The 7638-nt window shown below is 63.8% G+C and overlaps 5 non-coding genes across 5 annotated transcripts; 2 read left to right on the forward strand and 3 right to left on the reverse strand.

Moving 5' to 3' along the window:
- Positions 1 to 2379: 2379 nt before the first annotated feature.
- TRNAE-CUC lies at positions 2380 to 2451 on the reverse strand. The gene has a single exon. It is a non-coding gene; the product is annotated as a tRNA-Glu (tRNA).
- A 274-nt stretch (positions 2452 to 2725) lies between these two features.
- On the reverse strand, positions 2726 to 2797 carry TRNAG-UCC. Its single transcript has one exon. It is a non-coding gene; the product is annotated as a tRNA-Gly (tRNA).
- Positions 2798 to 3329: 532 nt separating this feature from the next.
- TRNAD-GUC lies at positions 3330 to 3401 on the reverse strand. The gene has a single exon. It is a non-coding gene; the product is annotated as a tRNA-Asp (tRNA).
- A 569-nt stretch (positions 3402 to 3970) lies between these two features.
- On the forward strand, positions 3971 to 4042 carry TRNAD-GUC. The gene has a single exon. It is a non-coding gene; the product is annotated as a tRNA-Asp (tRNA).
- A 1056-nt stretch (positions 4043 to 5098) lies between these two features.
- Positions 5099 to 5170, forward strand: TRNAE-CUC. Its single transcript has one exon. It is a non-coding gene; the product is annotated as a tRNA-Glu (tRNA).
- The last annotated feature ends 2468 nt before the right edge of the window (positions 5171 to 7638 follow it).

The following is a 7638-nucleotide window of genomic DNA, read 5'->3' on the forward strand; positions in this document are numbered from 1 at the left end:
CTGCTGAGTTGAACTGGCATCCCTGCTTGGGAAATCAGGCTGATGTTCTTTTTTCACTAAATTTCTATAAAAACAACTTACATTAACCCTTTATGAATTTTAAACCCATATGTTGAGCGTTTATTTAAAAAACGTAACTTAAAAAGTGGTAATGATATCCAAAGTTCAACCTGAATGTGATTCTCCAGCAGTACTAAATATTCCGTGGGGACGCAAAACAGCATCTGGAGACCTGAAATACAGCGTAGGCTGAACACTTCCCCCAGTACTACTCCCTTCACTCATATAGTGATTCAAAAATATTGCCAAGGGGCCCTGGCTCTCCATAGAGAATTACTAATTTATAATAACTACGACTGTAATTTTTTACACTGAAATGTGAAACTAATCTGCAAGTTACTTTAAATCAGGAAAATAAGTTTTAGTAATGAATGTAATTTTACCAGCTCTATGAAATTCTACGAACATAAATTTTAAGGGTTTTGTACAGCCTGAGCATTTTTACCAAACCCTCTGACAGTTCCACCGGTAGATACCGCCATTCAGAAATTCCTGGCTAGAGAAACCCAGATCGTCCATTATATGTGCTTAGGCTCAGAAAAACACCAATAGTGGTACGCTTAATGTGGTTAGTCTTCTGAATGTAAACAATTTAGTTCATGCCGCTTGTAAAACGTGATCAAAGACATCTTCATAAAATAGAAAATACTAGCATGTCATTTCTATGCCAGACAATAAAGCAGATATGACTGGAAGACACTGATTCCTCCCGGATACATCTTGGGTTCATTCAAAGGTTTTTATAAAAATTCACAGGCCAAGTTAGCTAGACTTACAGGAACCATGGCAGAGGAATAGGTCAACAGGGCCAACCCGCTTTTTAAATCCCCTTTATATCTTTTTTACCATCGTAAAATAAAGAAGCCCATTACTTTCAGAGTACACAAAGGTAGTGAAATGAAAGTTCACTTTCCCACATGACTAGAAGGTAAATGCCTAGCAGGATAGAGAGATGGGAAGTCATCTCCCAGGATCACCAAAACGACCAGGACTATTTGATTCCTGCCAGAATGGCCACAAAAATATCAAGTGATGGGAAAAGACTGAAAAAAAAAGAGGAGGCTTCCAAAAAGGAGGAGGGTTCCAAAAGGAGGTTTTCAAAGAAAGGAGAGAAAAAGAAAAAAGGGGATCTGGATATAAGAAGGATATATTAAATACTTGCAAAAAAATACAGATCTCACTGGCGTGCAGATTTCACAAAAAGAGAGGACTATCCCTGTTACCATAACGAGCATCCCTACAAGAGGACAGGCACAGGGGTGGAGAGAGGGATGGAGTAGACCCTGGCTAGGTGTACGCTAAGGCTGAATGGGAACATCTTTAAGGTGACGTCTAAGTCGTGGACCTGCGGGGTGGGGGTGGGGGCTGCAGGGGAAGGAGGCGGCTCCAGGGAGCACGCTTGCCACTTTGCCAAGGGATTCAGGGGAGTGGTGGTGAGGCGATGTGAGGGACGTGTTGGCTAGAAGTCCACCCTGTGTGTCTCCCATGCGCCTCCAGCCGCTCCCACCCGCTCGGCCGTTGGGTTTTCCCCACCGGCCTCCCGAATCTCCCCGCTGTCTCACCTGCTCTGCCTGGTGGTCCGGCGACCTGGACATGCCCAAATTCGCTTTCCCAACCCCACCTCCGGGGCGCCACGGGCCGGCTCTCTACTCCCATCCCCGCCCAAGGCCAGCACCCACGTGGACCGCAATCGCCGGGCAGGGGGGACGCGGCCAGCCCAGAGGGTAGCCGGGGGCCGGTGGCCGGAGGCTGGGAAGCTGGCCCGGGACGTGGCTGGCAGGGGGGAGAGGCAAGGGACCAGGGGCTCCAGCAGGGTACCCGACTCGAAGAGGTAGATTGCTCACGCTCCCCAGACCTCTTCCCCCACTCCCCCTGCCCCTCTTCCCAGCACCGACACCACGAACTAGCACCTCAGGAAGGAGCAAGGGGTGTCCTCTCAGGGGTGGCGAGGTTTCTACTGGAGGCAGCAGTGAGGCGCAGAGTCCAAGACCCTGGGCTGGTCGGACATTCGGGCGTCTGCTGGTGGCCACAAGTGGGGACAGAGGGTGTCGCAGCCTCTCGGATTTGGGGCGGAGGAAGACGGGGACAGAGGCCAGCGTCCAGGGAAGGCGCCGAAGCCCTATAGCTGGGCGGCCAGCTGGCGAGACCAAAAGGCTTGGGCTGGCGGAGGCGAGAGGGCAAGGCTTGAGCTAGACGGGGCGACAGGCCTTGCGTGGGTGCCGAGGCGGCGAAGCAAGGGAGAAGTCAGCGAGCTCTGGCTAAAAGGGGCGCGGATGCGCTGGGCAGGTTGGTAGGTAGGCCGAGAGGAAGAAGAAAGGCTTCCCTGACCGGGAATCGAACCCGGGCCGCGGCGGTGAGAGCGCCGAATCCTAACCACTAGACCACCAGGGAGCGGCGGGCTCCACGCCTGGCCCGCACCCCCTGGACCCAGCGCCTCCATACCACCCACGCGCTTCTGCTTTGCCTCCAAGGCCCCCGCCTTGCCACGGCCAGCCGCCCGCCGGCCCTGCCAATCCACCTACCCTGCTGGCAGCACCCTCAAAACGCTGCACGCCTCCTTCCCTCACACACGCGCTCAGCTTCGGCCACGCTCCATGCTCCGGGCTCCCGGCTCCCATCGGGCCCGGGCACGAGGGCCCTGGAGCCACGCAAAAGGTTGGCCAGCTGCGTTGGCCGGGAATCGAACCCGGGTCAACTGCTTGGAAGGCAGCTATGCTCACCACTATACCACCAACGCTGCACAGCCCGGGCCGCCCCCAGACGCCGGCCCAGGGTTCGCAGCAGCGCCTTCACGCCTTCTCTCCACCGCCTCGGCCGCCTGGCGCAGCCCTGCCCCGACCACGCTGCCCCTCCCAGACCCGCTGGCCTGGGCCCTTCTCCACCCGCTGGTCCGCGAGCCCACATCCCGCACCGACGGAGGACCCCACACGGCCGCCACCCACCCGTCCCCCGTGCGGCACCCCCTTCCCCCGCTTCCCCGCCACGGGGCAGCGTCGCGTCCCCAAGGAGCGCCTTGAGCACAGCCACTCGTCAGGCGCCGTGGCCACGACAGGAGGCCCTGGCTGGGCTGTGGCGATCCCGCACGCGCGCGCGCCAGAGGGGGGGGGTGGCGAGGAAGGGAAAGGGGTGGCGGTGGTCGACGGCGGGCAGGCCGGACACCCGTCGTCGCCCTGCGCCTCTTGTCGGACGCTGGAGGGAGGAGAAGAAGGGCCCTGGGGGCAAACGTTTGGAGAGAGCGGCGACGCCGGCGACCAAAAAGGGCGTCTTGCCTCCCCGTCGGGGAATCGAACCCCGGTCTCCCGCGTGACAGGCGGGGATACTCACCACTATACTAACGAGGACGGCGGCGGCCACCCGGGCGCCCGACCCCTCTCCGCCTGCCTGCCCACGCCTACCCCTGCCCTCGACGCCCTGCCTTACACAGGCGTCCGCCACACGCCACACCCGACGCGACCCCAAACCAACCGCGTCAGCCCCCACAGCAGTCCCCCTGCCCCCCACTCGGAGTGGACCAGGGACCCGGGCCGGGCGGGCGGCGCTGAATACCCCGAGTGCGCCGCTGCCTACCGCCTGCCAAGCGGAGATCCCGCCGGCAGGAGAGACCCGAGAGGGCAAGCACGGCTGCGAGCAGGAGGACGGGGGCTCAGGATGGCCAGAGGCGGACGACGGAGGGGAGGGGAGGGCAGGGGAGAGCAGGGGAGAGCAGGGGAGGGCAGGGGAGGGGGCGGTGGCGTCCCTGGTCCACTCCGAGTGGGGGGCAGGGGGACTGCTGTGGGGGCTGACGCGGTTGGTTTGGGGTCGCGTCGGGTGTGGCGTGTGGCGGACGCCTGTGTAAGGCAGGGCGTCGAGGGCAGGGGTAGGCGTGGGCAGGCAGGCGGAGAGGGGTCGGGCGCCCGGGTGGCCGCCGCCGTCCTCGTTAGTATAGTGGTGAGTATCCCCGCCTGTCACGCGGGAGACCGGGGTTCGATTCCCCGACGGGGAGGCAAGACGCCCTTTTTGGTCGCCGGCGTCGCCGCTCTCTCCAAACGTTTGCCCCCAGGGCCCTTCTTCTCCTCCCTCCAGCGTCCGACAAGAGGCGCAGGGCGACGACGGGTGTCCGGCCTGCCCGCCGTCGACCACCGCCACCCCTTTCCCTTCCTCGCCACCCCCTCTGGCGCGCGCGCGTGCGGGATCGCCACAGCCCAGCCAGGGCCTCCTGTCGTGGCCACGGCGCCTGACGAGTGGCTGTGCTCAAGGCGCTCCTTGGGGACGCGACGCTGCCCCGTGGCGGGGAAGCGGGGGAAGGGGGTGCCGCACGGGGGACGGGTGGGTGGCGGCCGTGTGGGGTCCTCCGTCGGTGCGGGATGTGGGCTCGCGGACCAGCGGGTGGAGAAGGGCCCAGGCCAGCGGGTCTGGGAGGGGCAGCGTGTGTCGGAGGGCGAGGGCCCGGGAGCCGCAGGGCGGCCAGAGCGCCCCCCAGAGGCGGGCGGCGGGCGGTGGGGCCTGCGGAGCCGCACAGCTGCGCCGGGCCGGCGCGGGTGGGGCGCCGGGCGGCCGCTGCTGGCGCGTGTGGCGGCGCCGAGCTGCGGTCGGGCAGGACGTCGGGGCAGGGCTGCGCCAGGCGGCCGAGGCGGTGGAGAGAAGGCGTGAAGGCGCTGCTGCGAACCCTGGGCCGGCGTCTGGGGGCGGCCCGGGCTGTGCAGCGTTGGTGGTATAGTGGTGAGCATAGCTGCCTTCCAAGCAGTGACCGGTTCGATTCCCGGCCAACGCAGCTGGCCAACCTTTTGCGTGGCTCCAGGGCCCTCGTGCCCGGGCCCGATGGGAGCCGGGAGCCCAGAGCCCGGAGCCCGGAGCATGGAGCGTGGTCGAAGCTGAGCGCGTGTGTGAGGGAAGGAGGCGTGCAGCGTTTTGAGGGTGCTGCCAGCAGGGTAGGTGGATTGGCAGGGCCGGCGGGCGGCTGGCCGTGGCAAGGCGGGGGCCTTGGAGGCAAAGCAGAAGCGCGTGGGTGGTATGGAGGCGCTGGGTCCAGGGGGTGCGGGCCAGGCGTGGAGCCCGCCGCTCCCTGGTGGTCTAGTGGTTAGGATTCGGCGCTCTCACCGCCGCGGCCCGGGTTCGATTCCCGGTCAGGGAAGCCTTTCTTCTTCCTCTCGGCCTACCTACCAACCTGCCCAGCGCATCCGCGCCCCTTTTAGCCAGCTTCTCCCTTGCCACGCCGCCTCGGCGCCCACGCAAGGCCAGCCGCCCCGTCTAGCCCAAGCCTTGCCCTGTCGCCTCGGCCAGCCCAAGCCTTTTGGCCTCGCCAGCCGGCCGCCCAACTGCAGGGCTTGGGCGCCTCCCCTGGACGCTGGCCGGGCTCCCCCTCTTCCTCCGCCCCAAACCCGAGAGGCCGCGATACCCTCTATCCCCACTCATGGCCACCAGCAGACGCCCGCACGTCCCAGCCCAGGGGCTTGGCCTCTGTGGCTGCAGTGCTGTCTTCAGGAGAAACCTCGCCACCCCTGAACAGGACCCCTTGCTCCTTCCTGAGGTGCTAGTTCGTGGTGTCGGTGCTGGGAAGAGGGGCAGGGGGAGTGGGGGAGGAGGTCTGGGGAGCGTGAGCAATCTACCTCTTCGAGCCGGGTACCCTGCTGGAGCCCCTGGTCCCTTGCCTCTCCCCCCGGCCAGCCACGGCCCGGCCCAGCTTCCCAGCACCGACACCACGAACCTCTGGGCTGGCCGCGTCTCCCGTGCCCGGCGATTGCGGTCCACGTGGGTGCTGGCCTTGGGCGGAGATGGGAGCAGAGAGCCGGCCCGTGGCGCCCCGGAGGTGGGGTTGGGAAAGCGAATCTGGGCACGTCCAGGTCGCCGGACCACCAGGCAGAGCAGGTGAGACAGCGGGGAGATTCGGGAGGCCGGTGGGGAAAACCCAACGGCCGAGCGGGTGGGAGGGGCTGGAGGCGCACGGGAGACACACAGGGTGGACTTCTAGCCAACACGTCCCTCACATCGCCTCACCACCACTCCCCTGAATCCTATGGCAAAGTGGCAAGCGTGCTCCCTGGAGCACCCTCCTCCCCCTCCAGCCCTACCCTCATCCCGCAGACCCACGACCTGGACGGCACCTTAAAGATGTTCTCATTGCCCATTCAGCCTTAGGCTACCTAGCCAGGGTCTACCATCCCTCTCTCCACCCCTGTGCGCGTCGTCTCCTACGGGTGCTCCTCTAGGGAAATCGCAGACCAGGGTCTCCTTCCCGCCAACACGTTCACGCCCCTGTCCGCCAAGCGTTTGCTCTCTGTTCAGAGATTGTCTCCTTCAGAGCCCAAGCGGACAGCCCGTGCCCCGCCCAAACCTGCCGCCGCAGCCCACTCGCTGGATTGGGACAAGGTCGTACCAGCCAGGAAAGGAACCCCTGTGGGCGTCCGGGTGTTTACCATCACCACAGGGAGTTCCTTCAGCACCCTTGCCTCTGTGTGCATGCGTACGTGAGTGAGTGTGTGTGCGTGGGGGGGGGCCGCTGATAGCGCAGGATGAAGGTGTTTGCTCCGTGGGTGGCTCCCACGGGGGTTAGGGCAGAGGGCGACAAGGATCCCAGAAGGACGGGAGGGCCGGGAGCAGCCCGGATGTGTGGGTGGAGTGCCGGGCGGGGAAGTGTGGGGCTTGCGGACCCGGCCGAGAGCGTGGCTGGCCACTCAGGCAGGGTCTCTGCGGAGGCTTGGGGCGTCTTACCCGGCACGCGTGCACGTGTGCGGGAGGGTGAGCTCAGATCTGAGGTAGGGGAGGAGACGGAGTAGGAGTGTGCCTGAGGAGCCTGTGGGAGGTCCGACTGCTGGCCTTGAGTGTGAGAGATGGGTGTGGGGTACACGGGGTGGGTGGCGGGTGGCAGGGGTCTAGCCTGGAGGCTGGCAGGAGCAGCACGCGGCAAGTGGTGGGGAGTGGGTCCCGGCGTAAAAAAGCTGGAGTCCCCCGTGGTGGGAGAGGACCATGGCGGTGGTGCGGGGGGAGACTGCTGTGCTGTGCTGTGCTATGCTGTGTTGTACTGCAGGGCGCTCGGGCCAACGGGTGGGGTGCAGGGGGACGTGGGTGGGAAGCCGGTAGGCAGGCAAGCACGGGAAACACAGAGAGATGGGGGACCGGGTCTAGGAGCCGTCCCAGCGGGGTGAGGAATTCCACAGCCCCGGAGACTTCAGTCACCTATCATTGGGACAGTCAGTCAGGTCTCAGGGGTCGTCCTGGGGTTGAGATTCAGAGAGGCCAACAGGACAAATGCCACCCAGGATCATTGACCAGTGAGGACTTGGAAAGGAGGGGGCGAGGAGGCAGGCGACAGGTGTGGGGATGTTGGGCCAGAGGGCGCCCGGGCGGGAGGTACTGGCTGAGCTGGTACTTGTGTTGTTGCTGGTGGATGACTTGGTGCCGCCGCTGCTGGCGATGGTGGTGGTGGCCTTTGGTGCCGTTGGTGACGGTGCCAGGGCTGCCGGGGTGATGGTGGACACGGTCTTGGTGGTGGCGGTGGTGGTGGTGATGAAGGACTTCAGTCCTGTTGGCGATGGTGCCCGTGCCGGTGTGGTGATAGTGGAGCTCGTGGAGGTGGCGGTGGCGATGGCGGTGGTGGTGATC

The sequence above is a fragment of the Ursus maritimus genome, unplaced genomic scaffold (assembly GCF_017311325.1).
Source record: "Ursus maritimus isolate PB19 unplaced genomic scaffold, ASM1731132v1 scaffold_2, whole genome shotgun sequence".
NCBI classification, from domain to species: Eukaryota; Metazoa; Chordata; class Mammalia; order Carnivora; family Ursidae; genus Ursus; species Ursus maritimus.